The sequence below is a fragment of the Microtus oregoni genome, unplaced genomic scaffold, assembly GCF_018167655.1.
Source record: "Microtus oregoni isolate MIOR12 unplaced genomic scaffold, Mior012 000134F_ref0000037, whole genome shotgun sequence".
NCBI classification, from domain to species: Eukaryota; Metazoa; Chordata; class Mammalia; order Rodentia; family Cricetidae; genus Microtus; species Microtus oregoni.
The window spans coordinates 115,102-138,743 of record NW_024544778.1 but is presented as its reverse complement, the minus strand read 5'-3'; the positions used below and the strand labels follow the sequence as shown (position 1 = coordinate 138,743).

The following is a 23,642-nucleotide window of genomic DNA, read 5'->3' as shown; positions in this document are numbered from 1 at the left end:
AGGCATTTGCTCCTAGGGAGGGGGGCTGATAGGCGCTGCCTACTGGGCTTAGTTAGGGCTGTCAGGTCCCTTGCTCAGAAGTGACTTCCTGGCTGACTCAAGGGGCTTGAAGGTCATCATTTACTGTCCAACCAAAGGCACAGAACCTAGCTAGCAGCAGTGATTGTGACCCACTGAAACTACAGCAGGAGTGGAGATGGCCTTGAGCAGCAGCTTCAGGCCCAGACCCCCTTTAGGGACAGATATCCCCAGCATCAGGGCTCCAGGATGTCCCCCATGGCAAGCCTTACCCAGCACTTGGTCCTTCCAGACTCCAGACAGGTGGCCCTGGAGCTGTTTGGATAGGGGTGGGGCCTAGGCTGCTGACAGGAGGGAGGGAGAAAGCCCTGCATCCTCCCATCTGTCCGGACTCGCCCCGGTGGCTTGTCACCCCTTCCCCCTTCCTCCTCCGGGGTACCCAGGACAGAAGCGCCCCTCCCCCACCTCGGAGCGCCGGCAGGACTGCAGGCAGCTCTTGCGCAGTTGATCTGTGTAATTACAGTGTGTTGGTGTAATGATCTAGCGGGACGTGAGAGCTGTGTGCCCGTGGGCATGGTGCCTTTGCTGCCCCGAGGGCTTGGATGGTGGCGATGGGGGACTTAGTGGGGAGCAAAGCCAGACCTGGGTGCTGGAGGGAAAGACTGTGCTCACGAGCCACTCTCTGCCATCAGAGTCCCTGTGTCTGCTTCTCTGGGCTTCTGCTTCCCCTTTTGGAAGATGGGATGGTGATACCTATGTCTGGGTCTGGGTTGGAGGAGGAACCTGGTGAGCCATTTGTGAGGGTGAGGAAGTATGGGCATAATTGGTGCCCGAAGGCCCCTGTACCCGCAGAAGCTGAATGGCTTTTCTCCCTCTTCACAGTAGGGAGAGAGAGATGGTCTAGCTGATGTTGTTAGAGCCACCAAAGTTCAAAGGAAGGCTCATGTTTGTGTGGTCGAAGAGTGTGCTTATGGGTTGTCCAGTGCTCCCCGACAGTCCCCTAAGGAGCCTTTGCACCTATGGCCAGGTCTGCAAGCATCGTAGTAGGCAGGCAAGCTTGAAGTGGCAGCTGTTAGCATGCTGGGCCCCTCGCTACACAGCCACCCTGTCCCTGGACAGGACAGGTTGCTGGGGCTGAACATAATCGTGGGGTGTCATGGCCGGACAAGCGCCCAAACGGGCCTGCTGTGAAGTCTGACTCTGTGCCCCATTCCCTGTCACCCAGGATGTGGGTGACCATGAAGGATTTCTTGGCAGACCCTACCCAGTGGCCTCTTGGCTGTGTGCTCTTCGGCCATTCCTTAAGTCTCTCTGAGACCGCTTTCCAGGCAGACAGAGCATGATAGTCAAGGAAAAGGGGCCACAGGGGGTCACGGAGGACAAGAGCAGCTGGAAGGGGTAGGAGCTGATGACCTCGAGTGAATGGCAGTCAGGTTGCACTGAGGCAGGGGACTGACCTTGTTTCTCACTCTCCTCCTCAGTGTGCCTGGAGCAGCTAAGGGAGCTAATATAGGCCAGGGATGTTTGCTGGGGCCTGGTACCGTCGCTAGTGTCGCTAGTGGCCAGGGCCCTTAGCAGTGGTGTAGGGACTCCAGTGAGGTGCTTCCCTTGGAGGAACCTGCACTCCCATGATACTTTGGGACTGCCCTCCCACGCTGGGGCTGGGGGAGCCCTAGTGTCCCCCCACACTATTTGCTCACTCCCTGATGTCTGACCCTCTCTGGTCCTTAGTTTGCTTATCTGTAAGGTGGGTCCACGTGGTGCTGTGGAGTACTGGGCATCGGGCAAGGCTGGTCAGGGCGGCCTCTGCCGGCTTCCTGTCTGAGGCGGGGGGTATGGAGCTGGCAGCCACCCTGGCAGCTTGCAGAAGCTCAGAGAAGGCATGGCTGTCCCACTCCGCTGTCTGCCATTGCCCGCTTACCCTGCACGGTGGCCGCTGCTTGCTGTCTCCAGCCTCTCAGCCTACATCCTGGTCCCTGCTCAAGTCTTTACCCCACGGTGGGCTCCGAATGAAGACCCTGGCTGTGCCCTTCTGGGATGTTGTTTCCTTGGTGTCCACATGGGACAGGGTACGGGACTGGCATTCCTGGGCTCATAGTGACTGTGGCAGAAGACCTGGATCTGAGTGGCATGTGGATGGGTGTACTTGGGACTTGCGACAAAGGCGGCCCTGAAAACGAGCCAGGGGGTCCCCAGGAGCACTAGTCCCTGGCTCACAGATGGACTTGGAATATGGAAAGTTGTGACTCACTGAGTGACAAACCTGATCCGTCAACGGACCTGGTTGAAGGCACAGACTAGCCAGGCCTTCATAGCAGCTGAATGTAGGGTCCAGGGTGCTGTCTCTGGCTTGTCACCCTGCCTGTGGGCCCCGTGACAGGAAGCTATGGGCCTAGATTTAAGGCCAACCCTACCTCAGTATGACCTCTTCTTGATGAGCCATTAAAGCCTGTAGGTTAGGGGTGACCGGTCTGAGAGGTGGCGTGCTGGCTATATACAGGCTGCTTCTCTGGAAGCAGTTCAGCGAAACCACCAGAGGGCGGTCACAGAACCCTGGGGCAGGGGCAGGGGCAGGAGACATGTGGGGTTTCTGCTGCTCTCCCCAATATTCCCTGGCACACACAGACATGGACACAAACATACCTGCAACACGCACCTCCCACATGGCGAATGAGACGGGCATAGTCGGACTGGCAGGACCTAAGCGTGTCCATGTCCAAGTGTACCTGCACACATGTACCTTGTGTGCACATACAGTGTGCAGGCACTTCCGTGGGGGAGTCTTGTGGGTGTGAGCTCCCGATCTGCAGGACACAGGGTTCTTTGCCTGAGCTTCACTGTCCTGTCTCAAGCGTTCTACAAGTGTGTGCTCACTTGAGAGGTATCACTGGGACTATGACCCCCCCGAACCTCAGAATGGGGTGAGCCCTAAATCCAGTGGCAGATATCCTGCTAAGAGGACACAGAAATGAGGGGTGTGGGGAGAGGTACTGGAGTCAAACAAAAGCACTACAAGCAGAGGGCTCCGACCCCAAGCTGGAAGAACCAGCAAGGCCTTGCCCGGTCCTCACCGAACACCTGCCACTGCCAGACTTGTTCGGGGCCAGGAAAGAACCATTCCCACAGAAGCCACCAGTTTGGGATCTTTACCCAGGCAGCCAAAGAATTTAGGTATAGTGCCCCTCAGGCCCAGGGACCAAGGAGGAGCTGGCAAGCCCTCAGTCGGCCACCCATCTGCGTATACGTGGTGGGTCCTGGTGGCTAACATCCTTGATGTCTCTGGCACCTGTCCTGGACTCATGGAGTACTTCCTGAGGGTGGGCTGTGCCCAGTGCTCTGCCAGGCCCTCCTCCCAGGACTGTGGCCACCTGCCTTTCTTTCATGGCTATTGGGACAGGGACGGACTAGGGGCGACTGGACGGAAGCCCGAGGCAGACCATAAGGGGACCCGCTCTTATTGTTCAAAAGACAGTGGTTCTGATGTCTGTTCCCAGGTAGGCTGAAGGCTATGTCTATGGTGGGGAGACCCCTGTGTCACCCCGTATTCTTGTCGTGTGATAATCTGGGTCATCGTGCCTGTTGGGGCTCTGATTTCAGGTCCCCGTAGTCTGGGCCTTGCCTGCCTGTCACAGAGGAACTAGTGGCAATGGGACCAGTGGCTGTGGCCTTCCCCACCCCCAGCTCAGGAAGCCAGCAGAGGAAATGAGGGCAGTGGCTGAGGCCGGAGCCAGTTCCCAGGCTGACTGTCTGGGTGGATGGCTGCCTGAGGACTGCCACAGAAGGTTAAGTCACGTGGCATCCCCTGCCTACTTCCGTCAGGGCCAGAGCCAGAGCTAGGGTCAGGGGCTGGGACTTGAGTGGGGTGGCGTTTGGAGTTCTCAAGAAGGCCACTGTGGGCGGAGCAAAGCTGGGACCTCACAGGAGCAGCACCGCAGCCGGTATGTGGGGACGCCGGAGGGCTCTGGCTACTCTATCCCTGTTGGACTGGGGGTGGAGGGAGGACACATAGTTCATCAGAACTCAGGTCCAGCAAGGACCCTACCAGAAGTCCTGAGCAGTCCCCAGAGTGGGCAAGGCCTCTGTAGTCGGTGGGCTGGGCAGTCCGTGTCATCGGTCACAGGTAGATGAGACGAAGCAGGCACCTTTCGCAATGGGGATGGCCTTGCCTCTCCCTATACCACCGCCCCAAGGTTTGCATGAGCCACCACCTTCTCTACGGGACAGAGTCCAGCACTGTTTACCCACCCGGGTCCCTGGGAAGGTCTCCTCTTGTCAATGGCCTACTGACTTGGGGACATGACTTGGTAGCCCTGACCAGCTGGTTTTGGGTCTCCTGTAGGGCTCACCTGCTTGCTTTGTGAGTCTGATGGGATGGGGAGCCAGGCTCCCAGGCTGGGCACCGAGGCTGAGCGTTGAGGTCTGTGGATATCCGTGGACGCTGCTGTCCTTTATCTTTGCAAGGCTGACATAGGGTCCATTGCTCACTGGGACTTCTGCCTTCCCATGTGTCTTATTTCCTAAGCTTCTCCTCCACTCTCTGTGGCCCTTAGGGGGGACCCTAGGAATGGTGTGTGCCCATTGGGAACTCATCTCTGAGCTGCAATCTGGTCCCGAAATTGACAGTAGCCAGGTGCATTCCCTTTCCCCTGCACCCAGCCAATCCCTCCCAGCACCCAGCCGATCCCGCAGCTCGTGCCTCGCTCCGAGCAGCAGCAAGGGTACCTGAGTGGGCTGACCTAGGCAGGAGGGCTTCCGTGGTTCTTTGATTTGTCAACTGGAGATACGGGGCTATTCGTGGACACCACATGCGGGATTTCCTTGAGCTCCCCACCTATTGCTAAATGGTGCACGCATGCTTAGGTGTTGATGAGGTTCTGTGGCTTTGGTCCAGCTGGACACAGCCACTAGGCCACACTCTAGGCCCTGGCAGCCCCCTCGGCCTGCCCCACGGAGCCACGTTCTGGCTGCCCCAGGCCTCTGTAGGTCAGCCACACCTTAGGAACAGAGCACCAGAGGCGGCTGCTCTGGAGGTTAGCGTTGGATTCTGTCCACTTTGGGCCGTCTCTTGTGGCACTCCTGTGAGTATTCTGGAGAGACACCCCACTTCCTTCATTCCCTCTTTCCCTTTCTCCCTCCCTTCTCCCCCCCACTAGCGTGTTCCACTTACGTCTGCTTGCCCCTCCCTCCCTTTTACTGTGACTTCATTTGCATACCGTACATTCATCTGTGAGAACACAGAATTCAAGGCTTTTAGTATTTTTAGAGTTGTGCGGTCTTTACTTTAGCTCATTTTGGACATTTTGTCTCCTTAGTAATCACCCAACACCCTGATGGTCATGACTCCCCATTTCCTCTTACCACCCTGCCATTCCTGTCCATCTCATGACAGCATAGTCCCATGTCCTGTGTCACTTGGCCTCCCTGGTCTGTTTCTGATGAGGACATACCACAGGAGCTGACCTTGATACTGTTCTGTGGCTCGCCCTACCCCTACAGAAGGTCTCTCTAGTCACTGAGAGCCTCTCCAAGGCTGCCTGGCTACCCCATGGCCCTGTGAGGATTCCACCCCGTGGCCCTGTGTGGAGTCTACCCCGTGGCCCTGTGAGGATTCCACCCCGTGGCCCTGTGTGGAGTCTACCCCGTGGCCCTGTGAGGATTCCACCCCGTGGCCCTGTGTGGAGTCTACCCTGTGGCCCTGTGAGGATTCTACCCCGTGGCCCTGTGTGGAGTCTACCCCGTGGCCGTGTGGAGTCTACCCCGTGGGTGTGGAGTCTACCCCGTGGCCGTGTGGAGTCTACCCCGTGGTTCTGTGTGGAGTCTACCCTGTGGCCCTGTGTGGAGTCTACCCCGTGGCCCTGTGTGGAGTCTACCCCGTGGCCCTGTGAGGATTCCACCCCGTGGCCCTGTGTGGAGTCTACCCCGTGGCCCTGTGAGGATTCCACCCCGTGGCCCTGTGAGGATTCCACTCCATGGCCCTGTGTGGAGTCTACCCCATGGTTCTGTGTGGAGTCTACCCCGTGGCCCTGTGTGGAGTCTACCCCGTGGTTCTGTGTGGAGTCTACCCCGTGGCCGTGTGGAGTCTACCCCGTGGTTCTGTGTGGGTTCCACAAAACCTTGGTTGCTTTGGGGACACATCTGTAGGTTTGGTTCGCCTTCCTCAGTTGTGTGCATGGTGACAGCTGCTGGCCTGTCTACTTCCTTGTCATCCTGACTGTCTACCTCCTTGTCATCCTGACCTGTCCACCTCCTTGTCATCCTGACCTGTCCACTTCCTTGTCATCCTGATCTGTCCACTTCCTTGTCATCCTGACCTGTCCACCTCCTTGTCATCCTGATCTGTCTGACGGCTGCAGTGCAGTGTAAGGCAGGGTGGGTACCTCTGGCCAGCCTGATGGCCACGGTGGGAGTGTTTGCTCCGGACACTGGCACACTTACCCTCTTTGTTCTAGGGAGCCTCACTGACCACTCTGCTAATCACTTCCCGGGACCAGTGGGTACCGGTCATTGTCTATCCTGAAGCTGCATTCACTAAGCTGAGGGGCACTTCTTGGCTCATGAGGGCGGATGACAGGAAGAGATGACCCGCTACTGCCCTTAGCCTGTCCTGCCCACACAGGCCTTCTCCTGCCCGTCCTGCTGGCATGGAGCTGCCTCATTCTCTACCCAGCGCCTCCTGTTACCGAGGGTGGCGCTGTGGCCACTGCTCAGGAGCTGGAACTGCTGTCTGTGTCCATCTGTTTTGTTTTTTTTTCCTTACAAGTCCTGTCCGAACATAGCCAAAGCCGTGTATTCGGTGGGTTTTTCAGTCCAGCTGGGTCTCTCTTGGCCTACCACGGCTTAGGTTGGGCATCTCACGTGTGAGAATTAGAGAGTTCCAAGATGACCAGGGGTGTGATCAGGCCAAGGGGTGTGTGTCAGAAAGCTGAAGTTGGCGTGTGTGGAACAGGGAACTGCTTGGGAATGGAGCTATGGGGACCTTATGTGACCTGAGCTGGGTGGCTGTCGGGGATTTGGGATGTGGGGCACAGGGATATGCTGAAAACCACTCCACCTTGGACTTGCCTGGGGGTGGGCCCTGAGAAACTAGAGAAAGGGGTGACAGCTGGAAGGTCAGACTTGGCTTTGGCTTTGATATCTGTCAGTGGAGGTGACGTCACCTGTGAGCGGCATGCCCTGGAACTTCTATCTGTTCCTGGTCCTCTTGGTAGACTTGATTCCAAGGTGACCTCTGGAGGGTCCGGGAAGGCAGGCATTGGGGTCTCGAAGGAGATTGCTAGGAGACCCTGTGGGGGTCCCCGCAATGAGTGGATGCTGTATCCAGTCCAAAAGTAGAGAGGGGGGGTGCTGACCCCAATGAGTGCTTCATGGAGACCTTAGGACGAGAATACGTGTGTGTGTGTGTGTGTGTGTGAGCACTCCCAGGGGAGCCCTGTGAGGAGGTCTGTTGGGGGAGTGCTCATGTGAACACCTGTGCACACATGTATGTCTGTGAGAGTGTGTGTGCCTGTGGAGCACAGGTACTGTGTGCCTGTGTATGCATGAGGGAATGTAAGCGTGTTGTGAACATCTATGTGAGCACAAGTGCATGATGACCCAGGGATGGGGGCGGTGAGCACGTGTGTAGCTGCTGGGTACACATGTGTATCCGTGTAAGTGCATATGTGTCCATGCATCTGACTGCAAGTGTGAGGACGGAGGAGTGAGTGCCCCCCAGAACCCTTCCACCCTCCCCGTCCCAAACTGCTCTCTTGGGCTTCTATGTGCAGATGATCATATTATTCCATGTTCACATGGATGGCAGAGAGGGTGCCAACACCGGTCTTCCAAATAACCTGCCCTCCTGGAGCTGATCCATGGTCTGGAAACAAAGAACCAGGTCAGGCGTTCATGTCGTCTTTTTTCTTGTATCCACCTGCCAACCAGCTGTCCCTGTAGCCCTGCCAAGCTGTGTCTGTCTCCTGCAGCCCCTCCTCACCCGACTGTTTGCTTGGAAGCCTGACTGCCGGTCTGTCTGCAGAGGGGTGGTCCTTAAGGCGGTGGGCTGTGGTCTAAGGATACTTTGTGCTTATTTGCACCTCATTTGGCAGAATACTGCAACTTTGTAGCCATTGGACCAGTGTGCTGCTATTTAGGAGAGGTTGTGCTGTAACTCAAGCTCCCCACCCAGCAGCCTGCTCACTGCCCAGCATTTCGTGTGAGAGCCTGCGCCGGGGAGGCACCGGACAGTATTAAAAGTCTTTGATCTACCTGGCGGGGTTGGCACACACTTTTAATCCCAGCACTCGGGAGGCAGAGGCAGGGAGCTAGTTCCAGGACAGCCTCCAAAGCTACAGACAAACCTTGTCTGGAAAAAGCAACCAACCAACCAAACAAAAAGTCTTTGGCCTTTGATGGCACAGTCTTCTCTCACAGGCCCCTCAAATACTATCTTACCTTCTGGGGGACATCTACACCTTGCTACATCTGCCTCAGTTACCCCCTATTGGTAGTCAGGGCAGAAGGAGAGCCTAGGAAAGGCCCATGATGCTGGGAAAACATTCTGGGCATCTCTGCTCTGAGCCTGGGATGTCCTGTGGAGAGGACCTGAGTCCTGTTGGCCATCAGGACCAAGAACAAGGAACCAAAGAGCTAATGCTGTAGGAGAACACAGTGGTGCTGATGTTGTAGGACACTGTGGGGCTCACTCTGTAGGGGACGCAGTAGGGCTGATGCTTAGCGGACACAGTGGTGCTGATGCTGTAGGAGAACACAGTGGTGCTGATGCTGTAGGAGAACACAGTGGTGCTGATGCTATAGGAGAACACAGTGGTGCTGATGCTGTAGGGGACACAGTGGTGCTGATGCTGTAGGAGAACACAGTGGTGCTGATGTTGTAGGACACTGGGGCTCACGCTGTAGGGGACACAGTAGGGCTGATGCTTAGGGGACACAGTGGTGCTGATGCTGTAGGAGAACACAGTGGTGCTGATGCTTAGGGGACACAGTGGTGCTGATGCTGTAGGGGACACAGTGGTGCTGATGCTGTAGGGGACACAGTGGTGCTGATGCTTAGGGGACACAGTGGTGCTGATGCTGTAGGAGAACACAGTGGTGCTGATGCTTAGGGGACACAGTGGTGCTGATGCTGTAGGGGACACAGTGGTGTGATGCTGTAGGGGACACAGTGGTGCTGATGCTGTAGGAGAACACAGTGGTGCTGATGCTGTAGGGGACACAGTGGTGCTGATGCTGTAGGGGACACAGTGGTGCTGATGCTGTAGGAGAACACAGTGGTGCTGATGCTGTAGGGGACACAGTGGTGCTGATGCTGTAGGGGACACAGTGGTGCTGATGCTGTAGGGGACACAGTGGTGCTGATGCTGTAGGAGAACACAGTGGTGCTGATGCTGTAGGAGAACACAGTGGTGCTGATGCTGTAGGGGACACAGTGGTGCTGATGCTGTAGGGGACACAGTGGTGTGATGCTGTAGGGGACACAGTGGTGCTGATGCTGTAGGAGAACACAGTGGTGCTGATGCTGTAGGGGACACAGTAGGGCTGATGCTGTAGGGGACACAGTGGTGCTGATGCTGTAGGGGACACAGTAGGGCTGATGCTGTAGGGGACACAGTGGTGCTGATGCTGTAGGGGACACAGTAGGGCTGATGCTGTAGGGGACACAGTGGTGCTGATGCTGTAGGGGACACAGTGGTGCTGATGCTGTAGGACACTGTGGGGCTCATGCTGTAGGGGACACAATAGGGCTGATGCTGTAGGGGACACAGTGGGGCTGATGCTGTAGGGGACACAGTGGGGCTGATGCTGTAGGGGACACAGTGGTGCTGATGCTGTAGGACACTGTGGGGCTCATGCTGTAGGGGACACAATAGGGCTGATGCTGTAGGGGACACAGTGGGGCTGATGCTGTAGGGGACACAGTGGGGCTGATGCTGTAGGGGACACAGTGGTGCTGATGCTGTAGGACACTGTGGGGCTCATGCTGTAGGGGACACAATAGGGCTGATGCTGTAGGGGACACAGTGGGGCTGATGCTGTAGGGGACACAGTGGGGCTGATGCTGTAGGGGACACAGTGGGGCTGATGCTGTAGGACACTGTGGGGCTCATGTTGTAGGGGACACAGTAGGGCTGATGCTGTAGGGGACACAGTGGATCTCGTGCTGTAGGGGACACAGTGGGGCTCATGCTGTAGGGGACACAGTGGTGCTGATGCTGTAGGACACTGTGGGGCTCACGCTATAGGGGACACAGTGGTGCTGATGCTGTAGGGGACACAGTAGGGCTGATGCTTAGGGGACACAGTGGTGCTGATGCTGTAGGAGACACAGTGGTGCTGATGCTGTAGGGGACACAGTGGTGCTGATGCTGTAGGGGACACAGTGGTGCTGATGCTGTAGGACACTGTGGGGCTCATGCTGTAGGGGACACAGTGGTGCTGATGCTGTAGGGGACACAGTGGTGCTGATGCTGTAGGATACTGTGGGGCTCATGCTGTAGGGGACACAGTGGTGCTGAACTAGTTTCTGTGTCCCTACTTGAGCAGGAACTCTTCCCACCCGGGGGAAGGACTTCCTTCCTCCTCTCTCCTCTGCCTAAGACTCCTGACTTTTAATACATTACAGCAGGCACAAGAAGGGGCTTCTGGGACATACACTGGGCCCTGGCCTTGGTCCTGGACACCTAGGACGTCTGCTGCCTGCGTCTTCTGGCTCAGTCTTGTGTCTGCTTTGGCTGCTGCTTTCTTCCTGTTTGAGGTTCCCTTTGCATCACTGGGGAGAGTGGGGTTGGGGTCTGGGTCCTCAGATGTCTGGGGCTCCCGGGTCTCACTCCAGGTGGAAGTGGGCTGGAGCCTAGCTTCACTGACAGTTAGGGATGTTGTGCCCTTGGAACCCCACAGTGGCACTGCCACATACTCCAAGTCCCTAGGTCAGGGGTGACTTTTGTTCCTCCAGGAAGAGAGTCCCCATAACAGCATCTGTGTAAGTGTGGCCTTTGTTCTGGGAGATTTGGGTGACTTGTTCTTTTTTATTGAGCTCTACATTTTTCTCTGCTTCCCTCCATGCCTCTCCCCTCCCTCCTTCAACCCTCCCCCAAGGTCCCCATGCTCCCAGTTTACTCGGGAGATCTTGTCTTTTTCTACTTTCTACTTCCCATGTAGATTAGATCTATGTAAGTCTCTCTTAGTGTCGTCATTGTTGTCTAAATTCTCTGGGATTGTGGTTTGTAGGCTGGCTTTTTTTGCTTTATGTTTAAAAGCCACCTATGAGTGAGTACATGTGATAGTTGTCTATCTGTGTCTGGGTTACATCACTCAAAATAATGTTTTCTAGCTCCATCCATTTTCCTGCAAAATTCAAGATGTCATTTTTTTCTGCTGTGTAGTACTCCATTATGTAAATGTACCACATTTTCCTTATCCATTCTTCGGTCAAGGGGCATTTAGGTTGTTTCCAGGTTCTGGCTATGACAAACAATGCTGCTATGAACATAGTTGAGCACATGTCCTTGTGGCATGATTGAGCATCCTTTGGATATATACCCAAAAGTGGTATTACTGGGTCTTGAGGAAGGTGAAATTGTCACACTGACATCCAAAGGGGTTGTACCAGCTTGCATTCCCACCAGCAATGCAGAAGTGTTCCCTTTTCCCCACAGCCTCTCCAGCATAAGTTGTCATCAGTGTTTTTGATCTTGGCCATTCTTACAGGTGTAAGATGGAATCTCAGAGTTGTTTTGATTTGCATTTCTCTGATGACTAAGGATGTTGAACATTTCCTTAAGTGTCTTTCAGCCATTTTAGATTCTTCTGTTGAGAGTTATCTGTTTAGGTCTGTACTCCATTTTTTTAAAAAAAAATTGGATTATGTGATCTTTTGGTGTCCAATTTCTTGAGTTCTGTGTATATTTTGGAGATCAGACTTCTGTCTGATGTGGAGTTAGTGAAGATATTTTCCCATTCTATAGGCTGTCGTTTTGTCTTGTTGACCATGTCCTTTGCTTTACAGAAGCTTTTCAGTTTTAGGAGGTCCCATTTATTGTTTCTCTCAGTGTCTGTGCTACTGGGGTTATATTTAGGAAGTGGTTCCCTGTGCCAATGTGTTCAAGTGTACTTCCCACTTTCTCTTCTATAAGGTTCAGTGTGGCTGGCTTCGTGTTGAGGTGTTTGATCTATTTGGACTTGAGTTTTGTGCATGGTGATAGATATGGGTCTATTTTCATTCTTCTACATGTTGATATCCAGTTATGCCAGTACCACTTCTTAAATATGCTTTCTTTTTTTCCATTTGATACTTTTTGCTTTTTTGTCAAAGATAAGGTGTTTGAAGATGTGTGGATTGATATCTGGGTCTTCTATTCGGTTCCATTGGACCTCCTGTCTGTTCTTATGCCAATACCAGGCTGTTTTCAGTACTGTAGCTCTGTAGTAGAGTTTGAAGTCAGGGATTGTGATGCCTCCAGAAGTTCTTTTATTGTTCAGGATTGTTTGGGCTTTCCTGGGTTTTTTACTTTTCCATATGAAGTTGAGTACCGTTCTTTTGAGGTCTGTGAAGAATTTTGCTGGGATTTTGATGGTCACTGTGTTGAATCATCCTGCTTTTTATATCTTTGGTTGTGGCTACTTCAGTTAAGTGTTTTCAGTTATTGTGTTGCATATACATGTTCATGTTTATGTGCACATGTATGTATGCACACGTGTGTATGGAAGCCAGAAATTGACATGAGGTGTCTTCTTCAATTGCTCAACAGTTAGTTTTGAGACAAGGTCTCACTGGACCTGACGCTCACCAATTTGGTTAGGCTGGTTAGCCAGCAGACCCTCCTGTATCTGCCTTTCCAGTATAGGGATTACAGGTGTCTTTTATTTTTTTTAAGAAAAAAAAAGAAAGAAGAAAAGAAAGAAAGAAAAATCCAGCATCCTTTGCATGTGTGTGTGTGTTTTGCTTCTGTGATATTTAATTTCACATTCTACCTTCCTTGAGGAAGCTGGGCCAAGGTGTGGCTCAGTGGTTTAGCAGTCAGTGAGCCTGCAGAGGCCCTGGGTTCATCCCCAGAGCTGCCGAACACCTGTACACTGACTCCAGTATTCCCTCTTTCCTGTGATCTGTGGAGACGTGCTGTACAGTTCAGGTATAGGAGCTTCCACCGCCGTTGTCCCACCAAGTGCTGGTTCTCTGCTCCAGCCGGATTGTGTCTGTTCCCTGTTAGATCCCCTTGAAGCGTAGCCTGCAAGCACCCTGTCTTATCCCTTGCTTCCTTCCTTTTTAAAGGGTATAGACTCCTGTGACTGGCCACCTCTGCAGCCCGCCTATGGGCACAGTGAGTGTGCAGGATGCTGACTGCTGTCCTCCCGTCCTCTGCAGCCCACCTATGGGCACACTGAGTGTGTGGGATGCTGACCCCTGTCCTCCCGTCCTCTGCCGCCCACCTATGGGCACACTGAGTGTGCGGGATGCTGACCCCTGTCCTCCCGTCCTCTGCAGCCCACAGACTGCAGCAGCACTCCCTGGGGTCCCCCATGAGCCCTGAGGGTGACCTTGTGGACACCCTCTTGCCAGGAACCCCAACCCCTTGAGCTCCATCTCTCACCTCCTACTTTACTTATCCACATGGGGCACTTAGAGGGATACTGTAGGTGTGGTCCAGGCCGAGTCTGTGTCAGGGGACCCTAGTTACTAAGGCCACACCAGGCAGAAAGGAGGGGAAGCCCTGCACCATTGATGAGGGTCCTCATGTCACTTGAGGGTGGTCCCATACCCCTGGAGGGGACACTCCAGTCATTGAAGGGGAGTCCCGTGTTCCAGGAGGGGACCTGGTGTCATCGGAGGGGAGCCTGGTGTCATTGGAGGGGAGCCTGGTGTCCCTGGAGGGTACCTTGTGTCCCTGGAGAGGAGTCTCGTGTCCAGGAGGGGAACCTCGTGTCCAGGAAGGGAGTCTTGTGTCCAGGAGGGGAGTCTCGTGTCCAGAAGGGGAGCCTGGTGTCCCAGGAAGGAAGCCTTGTATACCTAGAGGGGGGCCTGGTGTCCCAGGAGGGGAGCCTTGTGTCCCTGGAGGGGAGCCTGGTGTCCCAGGAGGGGGTTTGGTGTCCCTGGAGGGGAGTCTTGTGTCCAGGAGGGGAGTCTCGTGTCCAGGAGGGGAGTCTCAGGTCCCAGGAGAGGGTTTGGTGTTCCAGGAGGGGAGTCTCGTGTCCAAGGAGGGGAGTCTCGTGTCCCTGGAGGGGAGTCTGTATTACTGAAGTGAAGCCTTCATCAGCACAGATGGGAACCCCTATCACTGTGGGGAAGTTTCGTGTCCCTGAGGAAGACAGATCTCTGAATTTTGGAGAGTAGTCTTCTCTTAAGCACAGCGAGTTCCAAGTTACCGGGGCCAACTCCCTGTAATTCACCTCATGTGGAGGGGTAGCCCTCTGTCTCTGAGTAGGTAACATGGATGTCATCAGACACTTCCAAGGGACCCCAGAGCTCCAAGGTGCTCTTTTCTGTGGTGGCTCCCCGGCACCTGCTCTGGCATGAGGGGAGTGCGTGACTGGAGGGAGCGTACTTTGGCCTCCCAGGCCTGGCTGGTGCCCACTCTAGGCTTGCCCTGCCTAGGAAGGCCAGGCTAGAGGGCTCACACTGTACCGGAAGCTCACGGCTCTGCCTGATGACCAGGTTCTCCTGCAGACCCTGAAGGTCAAGGACTGTAGTAATAGGAGCGGCGGGGCTGCGTCCCCAGAACCCCAGCCGCCCGCATGGCTAGCTTATGCCCAAAATAACAACACACAAACTGTATTCATTTAAACACTGCTTGGCCCATTCTCTTCTAGGCTAATTCTCACATATTAATTTAGCCCATTTCTAATCATCTGTGTGTAGCACCCCAAGGTGCGCTTACCGGGAAGATTCTAGCCTATGTCCATCCTGGGTCGGAGCTTCATCCCGGGAGCAGGGCATGGGGTCTCTCTCAGGCGTCTGCTCCCGAGAGGAGAGCTGTGGAGACTGAGCTCACTTCCTCTTCCTCCCAGCGTTCTGTTCTGTTTACACCTCCCACCTATCCTCTAACCAATAAAATGGGCCAAGGCAGTTCCTTTATTAGCCAATGACCTTCCTCCATCAAAGGACCATGGAGGCGAGATTCCAATTTTGAAAGCCTTGCCTTTCCACAGAGGCTACCAGGCCAGCCTCCTCTTCTTGGGTCCCTCCCTGATGAAGCCTAATGTGCAGGTGGCCCGCTACAGGCCTGCAAGGAGTGGACTTGGATCTTCCACAGAGGATTCTCTGATGCAAAGAACACCCTTGGTAGATGTGGTCCTGGGAATAAACCAGGCAGAGATGTGGCAGGCTAGGTAACCTGTCTGGGGCACCCTGGACAAAGTGCCCAGAATGTATGCCCGCATCTGTGGGTGGGTGACCAAGTCCTCCAGCTCTACGTTCTTGCTATCTTCATGTGTGAATATCTGTGGGGTGCTTACTCTGGGAGATCTCAGGGCAAACAGACCAAGTTTAGACAGACCATACAAGGTAGTGGTGGTATCCAGGTCCCCAGCTCTAAGCATGTGGCCCGTGTGTGTCTGGCTAATCCTTCATGTGGTGCTGAGCAGACGTGAGTCACAGGGCCCTGGAAAAGGGCACAACCCCTTGCTCTTGGGGCTCAGGGCTCAGGCCCCAAGCCAAGCCCCTCCCCCACCATCGGGGGCTGCACTGAAGAGGGGTTGGGGAGTGCCTATCCTCTCATCTGAACTTGTCCAGGACACAGGGGACTGATGTAAGCCTTGCTCTCAGGTAAGGCAACAGGGCTTTCCAGTATGGGGAAACTGGGGTAGAGGTCAGGCCCAGGTGACACCAAAGGTGACATGTTTTTATTGCTTACTCAGCAACCCTGGTAAGACAGGATCCTCCATCTGGAGAGGAGGCTGATCTAAGGGCCTCGTGGTGGGAGGTGGCAGTCCTGACCTATACTGGGCTCCGGCACCAACTTCTGCTCCGCCTGCCCTTCTAGCCTGGCAGGACATCCTGGCTGGTGGGCCCCGGGTAGAATGGCATTTGCTGGAGTGAGCTCATCCCATCCTGTAGAGGACAGGTGGGTATTCGGGTATTGATCTCCGCTCTGACCAGGAGCCTCTCTGTCATCTGAGAAAAGACGTGGAGACCAGTGGTCAAGCAGCCTTTTACACACATTTCTTCAGGGGCTGGCCCCTGGAATGGATGGAGGACACAACCACAGTGACCCAGGACCCTGAGACCACAGTGACCCAGGACCCTGAGACCACAGGTGGCTTCTTGGAGGCGCCACGGCTTTATTGGGTTGAGGTTGCCCTAAACACCTTTCCCTGGTCATGCATGGTGAAGTCACTGGGCTTGGTGAGCAGACAGCACCTGCCAGCAACCCCTGGGCCCCGCAGGCCTGGGAGTACTGCCCCTCCCCGGGGGCCCTCAGAGGGAGCCGGTCAGGGAAGGGACCGGGCTCTGGGTGCCATCCACCACTCTGTGGGGTCTTGGCTATCCCTGCTCTTCTGAAGGCAGTGTCTGAGAACCAGGTCCAGGGTGTTTGATGGCTGTGGAATGGGGGGCCTGAAGGCATCTGGTGTGACAGATGACTACACGGAGCAGGTGACCACGCAGGTGGCCCCAACTGGCAGAGTCACCTCCCAGCTGCCTAAGAAGTACTCTGTGCCAGGATGCACTCCAAGCTCCTGTCCTTGACCCCTGCCCTCCCGCAGGCCACTCTCTGGTCTGCCCACACATTAGATACCGGGGTTGCATCCGGCCCAAGGCGGCCTCCGGGTTCCTCCACACCCCTGCCAAGTAGTTGAGAGGCTCTTGACCCCACTCACCCGTTACTGTAAAATGTCCAGGCATCGCCACCTGGTGGCAGGAGTGGGTATCGGCTGTGACCTAAATTGGGTCTGTGCAATGAGGAGACCTGGGTGGCCTCCTGGCCCCCAGATATTTTGGACTGTAGGTTACTCAAAAGTGTAGCTGTGAGTTTGGGCATGGATGCATGGGTAGGGGCAGGAGCATGTCGGATAGACCCGGGAAGGCAGAACCAGGCCAAAGCTGTGCTCCCTCTCAGGGGCTCCAACTATACTGCAGGCATCTCCCTGGCCTTTCCCCATGGCCTTGGCCTGTCCTTCTTCCCCTTGCATCTCAGCTGCTCCCGGAATAGGATGGTGACTGAGCACACACGAGGGGCCAGTCTGGTCAAGCTAACACGCATGTGGTCTGAAAGGCAAACCGTTTGGCCCAGAACCTTCCAGGTAGCAGCATCACAGAGCGTCTGCCCAGCCTACAAAAGAAAGGTGGGGGGAAGGCCACACCACCCACATCAGCGCTGGCTGCCGGCCAGCCTTACCCATCACATTCTGAGCATCGCCTGAAGCCATGGTCCAGTCAGGGCCCCCGTGGACCTGCCCTGCTAGCAAGGCACGCCTGCCTGTTTATGGGTACCTTCTCCTCCCCTTGTGGCCTGTCCTGTGTCACCTGGCAGGCGAAGGAGATCGGAGGCAAGCGCTACCTCTGGCTTGCCTGGGAGACTTTTCTCCCCTGAGGTGGAAACCAGCTGCAAGGGCCTCTGTGTTTTTTTCATTGGCTGCCCTGACAACTGGGGTCAGAAGGTTAAAGTCACTTCCATTGGCTGGCACGGAAGAGTGCAAGGGCCACCCTGGAGGCTGTGGGAGGAGCGGGTGGGCAGCTTTGCAGTTGGCTCTGCCAACCGCAGGTGCACTTGTACCAAATCTGGGCATTGTGAGACACAAAGCCAGTCATTATCTCAACATGGTTCAGTTCCCTGAAAGTCTAGGAAGCTGTGAGGGGGACGCCCATGGCAGGAGAGAGAACTCGTGCTCTGAGGGCCGAGACAAGCAGAGTGAAGGGGGTGGCCAGCTCCCTAGTGGAGGCCACCTCGGAGCTACGGGACTAACAGTGACATGGATGCCCCGGGGAATCCGAGCAGTGGAAGATTTGGGTGCAAGTAGCTGAGTCTGGTAGGAACTGGATGAAGTGTTTGGGACACTCACCCCCATAGTCAGGTCCTGCTGCCGTGTGGACGTGGCCCTGTGAAGCCACATCCTCCCCCCTGAGCACTATTGGAGGGTACCGATTCCTGACTTGGGAAACACCATCAGCTAAGCGCTGAGATGGGGCATGGAGGATGGGGTGTCTGTGGGGATGGCTGGATTGGGGGTGACTCTGGCTAGGTCTCCTGACTTCCATGTGTTCCGGGTGTGGGTCTCTGGGGCTTCCCTGAAGGAGCAGGGCTTCAGAAACCCAGGCACACGTGTAGATTTGAGAGTTCAATCCCTGGCTGTTGGGTGGTGGTGGCGCACACTTTTAATCCTAGCACTCGGGAGGCAGAGGCAGGCAGATCTCTGAGTCTGAGGCCAGCCTGCTCTACAGAGCGAGTTCCAGGACAGCCAGGGCTACACAGAGAAACCTTGTCTCGAAAAACAAAAAACAAAAACAATAAAACAGACTCTCCCTGGCCATGTGGTTCCTGCCAGCCTGTTTGGTTGCCTCCTTATCCTGCCTATCACCCTCAGGGACTTGGGCACTGCACAAAGGACAGGCCTGTGTGGAGTCTCTGTGACCACCATAGCCAGTGGAGTGATGATCTGCAGGACACAAGAAGCGAGTTCAGTTCAGCATGGCTGAGCAGCTGGTGTTGGTTCAAACTCCTAGAGTCTGACCCCAAGTAGTTTATTTTAGGCATATTTTTTGTTGTTTGTTTGTTTGTTTGCCAGTTTTTCAAGACAGGGTTTCTTTGTGTAACATCCCTGGCCGTCCTGGAACTTGCTCTGTAGACCAAGCTGGCCTCAAACTCGCAGAGATCCACCTACCTCTGCCTCCTGAGTGCTGGGATTAAAGGCGCGAGCCACCACCACCTGACTTACATTAGGCATATTTAAGTGGTGCGGTTTAGTGAAAATTGTCCTGGTGATAATTAAAGAAATCCATGTACACAGTAAAGCTGAAAGCATGAGTACATTGTAAAGTACACGTGACATCGTCCATGAGGATGGGTTCTATAGATTGACAAGCTCGTGATAAGGGTCTGGGGGACAATCTGCTGTGGTCTCAGCCACACAGGTAGCGCAGAGGTCACCAGGCCATTAACCACATCTGCTCCCAAGCTTCTGGGTGGATGACAGGTTATGCCTCCCTTCCTTTGAAGGAACAACCCTGAGTGGTTAACATTCTTGGTTCCCCCAGTGCCTATCTGTGAGCACAAGGACCTCCATGTTGCCCATAACTGCCTGCTCTTCCAAAGGTCCTGAGTTCAATTCCCAGCAACCACATGGTGGCTCACAACCATCTGTAATGAGGTCTGGTGCCCTCTTCTGGCCTGCAGGCATACATGTAGACAGAATATGGTATATGTAATAATAATAATAATAATAAGGTGCAGCTTTTATCCCCCCTCACACACACAACGCCTTCGGATTCTGCATCGAAAAGTTGAGAATTAGCACGTAACATAGTCAGTAAAGGTAACAATTATTTCTCGGTCAGTAGTACTGTGTCCCTGCCTTCTCCGCAAGTTGCCGGCTTACTCTTCCTCTTGGGACATCTCGTCTTGATGGGTTTGCCTTGTACCTCCAGACACTTCATCTGTGCGGTGGTCTCTGGGATGCCATCCTGGTTCGATGCGTCAGAGTGGGAGCCATCTGAGACTGAGTTCATTTTCTGGAAAAAGACAAACATAACCTCACTCGGATGTTAGAACATCAGGCCTTTTCCATTGATTAGTTCTTATATCTGTCTGTTTAACATGCGTGTTCGGCCATGTCCCCTTTAGGGCAAAATGCTTTGGGGCAGTAGAAGAAGCATTATTCTTTAAAGTTGGCATGGCTAGACGTAGCCTAGCCTGTGGGGATTTAGGTGGAATCTATACCCTTTTTTTATTTCTAAAATCCTGTTTAAGTATCGGATGGTGTCGTTCCACAATAGCTTGACCCTGTGGATTGTAAGGAATTTCAGGAACATAATTAATATTCCATAAATTGCAAAATTCTCTAAGTCGTGCTCAGATACATAGGGCCATTGTCAGCTTGTAATTGTAATGGGGGAGGGGTTCTAGAAAGGGAATGCATAGAGAGCTATTTGACAAAGCCAGGTTCCAGATGTGACACAATGACATTTTCCTGGAGTCCCCCCACCCCCGCCCAGGGGTCCATGTCACGCTTGGGGCCACGCTCTGCAGCTAGCCAGGGAGGGGGGAGGAGTCAGGGTTAGGAGCAGCACCGTGCGAGTTTACTGCATCACGTGTCTCTAGATACCTGACGGCAAAGAAGGCCCCAGACGCTTACACCCTGGCTCCCGACGTCAAGCTGATGTGAGGATCACTGTATGCACGGGAGCTGGAGTACTGTGTAAAATGTGCCTTATAGAGGCCAGGCCCTCGTGAGCCCCTCTAGCTTCTGCCAGAGTCCGATCGTTTATGTCAGACCAACGGCAAGCACGAAACTAAACAGCAGACAAACTTTTAAAATTCACAATGGTCATTAACCTCTAAAGGTTTAAACCTAAGGCTATTTACTTATGATCTGGGATCTTCCAAATTCAGGGCAATTTTAATTCTGAGCCCGAGAAGGCTCTCCTACTATGTCAGGATACTTAGAAGTACCCAAGAAAGAATCATGGAAAATCCCGAAGGAGAAAACAGTTGTGCATACCAGCCAAAGGAAACAAAATCGTGAACTTTATCACAAGTATAATAGCTCCGTGGAAGAAGAGCGTGCTGGAAGGTTCTAGTTTACTACAGTTCACAGGCAGTCTGATGTAATGGATTCTCAGGCCATACCATAACTAAGTTTAGGTGAAAACTTCAGAATCAGAAAAACCCAGTTTTAGGGCAGGATTCATTGCAGAGATGCCGAACCTTTCTTCCGTTTCTATCTGCAAGCTACTCACGTCCCACTCGTTCCTACTTCCGTTTGCTGGACTCCCTTCTCGAGGGCCTCACCCCAAATGTTTCCATCCCCCCACTCCACCCCTCCACATCCACAGACCTCTGCAGCGTCCCATTCTCCATGCCTCTCCGTCCTTCATGTGCTAATTCATATGCGAAGTCAGTTCATGTGGAGCCTCGCGAGGTCTTCCTTCAGGGTAACCCCGTATGGGTGAGGATATGCACACTGCGGCTCCGAAGCTACCCATCATGACTGGGAGATTCTGTCCTCCTCAGTCCACCCAAATAAGCTGCCACCTGAATTTAGACAGACCGAGGAATTTGGTTTTTGAAGACCCATTTCTGCCTCTCAGATTGGAAGAAGCAGAGTTGGCAGAACAGGGCCTCCCTGGGAGCTTGGAGGGCTCTGAGCTCTGCCCTGCTGAGGCCTGCCAAGACGGGTATGGCAGGGACATTTTCTTTTCTGATCTTCCTGAGAGGGCTCAGTCAAGTAATGCATTACTGTAACCTATCTTGCAAAATAATTGATAGGGATTTGACACCCCCTCTTTTTTTTTTCTGATACAGAGTTTCTCTATGTAGCTTTAGTTATCCTGCTTGTAGCTGCCTCTGTAGACCAGGCTGAACTCCAACTCACAGAGACCCATCTGCCTCTGCCTCCCTAATGCTGGGATTAAAGGCGTGCACCACCACACCTGACTGATTTTATCCCCCGTTTCAAGGGCTGTTTTTGCATCAGTGCCCACGTGTTTCCAGTTTCAACACAAAGACTGAATTCACAGTCACTTCTGTACAGAGCCGCGGAACCTTGGCTCTGAGCGTCTCCTCCTTTGGGTCTTAACGAACATCTCAGTAACTGTCTAAAATGCTTTGCCTCAAGGATTGAGAAGGAACCATACTATTTGACTCTCACTGTCCCCGACTGCTTGGGTGAGAGACTGAACTCCTACCCCCTGCTTTTATTTATTTATTTATTTTTTGGTTTTTTGAGACAGGGTTTCTCTGTGGTTTTGGAGCCTGTCCTGGAACTAGCTCTTGTAGACCAGGTTGGTCTCGAACTCACAGAGATCTGCCTGCCTCTGCCTCCCAAGTGCTGGGATTAAAGGCGTGCGCCACCACCGCCCCCGCTTTTATTTAGAGACAAATTTTCCTACCTTCTCTGAGAGCTGAGCCCCACACTGGGTGCCAGCTGCAGGGTTATGCCTTCCTTTTTTGAAGGAATGTTCTGGTCCCCTTAGTGCTTATCTAGTGCATAAGGGCCTCCGTGCTGCCCAGGCATGCCCACCAAGTGCTTCTTAACAACCAGCACCTTGCCACACCCCTCTGTGGCCCTGACCTGCTGGAGGTCAGAAGGGACCCACAGAAAGGCCAGTGGCCCTGATGCGGGGCCAGGGCAAGGTTGCAAGGGAAGTTGAGCTTAACCCCTTCCAAGGCTGCTTCTACCTGGCATATGCCCACGCAACCCAGGGAGTTAGCAGGGGGCGAGCTGAGATACCAGATGGGCTTCTGAAGACTAGGAGACCAGCCCCAGGCCTTGGGGCCATTGGTGGGCCCATGAGTGCAGTGGGTGTGGGGGGGGGGAGCGTGCTGGTACCATAGCAGCATCAGATGGAGAGAGAAGAGATGGCTCACCATGGCAACGGCATGGTCCGCAGAAGGAACACAGCACACTCACTCATGTATCCCCCCTGTTGTGGATTCTACACATGTGAGCGAGCACACAGTGCCGTTTGCGTGGTATGGGGGTAGTTCTCACACATACATACAGGGCCACATGTATGCAAGGCACACACATGTTCAAGGCACACACACGCAGGAATGCCCAGAAACCCTGCATGTCAAGGCCACGGGAAGATCATTGATTCAGGATATGGAACTGATCTTTTGAGAGTAGCTGCCTTCTGTGGATTTTTAGCTCCTGTTTACCCTGCCATGTCGTTACCACACTCTGCTTTGGTGGCTGCCCCGTCCCCTTGTTCCTTAGCCCTGCCTGGCCTCTACTCCAGTTCACAAGGACTCTCTCATCTCTGGGTGTAGAGTGGGAAGTACTCACGGGCTCCCAAGTAGAAGTTCTAGCCTGTGTTTGTAGGCCTCTTGGCCCTCAGGTTCACTCTTCCTCCAGGCAGCCCTCCCAGATGCCTTGTCAATCCGCCAAAATCTGCCAAAATCCCTGGCAGAAGCAGAGAGCCCTCCCCTTTGCTGAGCCGTGGTTCTCCCAAGTGCTAAGGGTTTAATGAGAACCCATGGATAGAGAAGGTCTTTGGGGATAGAGGGTGACTCAGAGTCTGTGTGGTAAGGAAGGGCAGGCCCGGGAGGCAGAGCCGTCCAGCGGACACACTGGGCTGGCCCCAGAAGCCAGGTGTAGTCACCACAGCTGGTGCCCCCTGCCGTAGTCTGCTAAGGAGCCCCAGTTTGGGAGCCCAACAGTGAGGGGTTGGGGAGTCATGTTCTGCTGTCCTAAACACCTCGGTTTCCCCATCTGAATGTGGTGGTTTATTGGCATCAGGGGTAAAGAAGGCTCCTCCAGTTGGAACCAGCACCACGGGACTTGGGGGACAAGCAGAGGTTTGAATACGGGGCGCTCTACTGCCCAGCTGAAGCAGGGACACTCTCAGTGCTAGCAGGCTCCCTGCACCTTCGAGAACCAGCTCCTTGATCTCCTTGCCTGCCTGGGCCCTTGGTGTGCTTCAGCCCCAAAGAGGGCCGAGTGGTGGAGTGGGTCCAGCAGGTGGAGACACGAGT

The 23,642-nt window shown here is 54.1% G+C and overlaps 1 protein-coding gene across 2 annotated transcripts in view; it reads left to right on the top strand.

Annotated features, from left to right (window-relative positions):
- LOC121444610 (serine/threonine-protein kinase LMTK1) overlaps positions 1 to 23,642 on the top strand; it is a 40,246-nt gene that overhangs the window by 1,255 nt on the left and 15,349 nt on the right. The window lies entirely within an intron of this gene.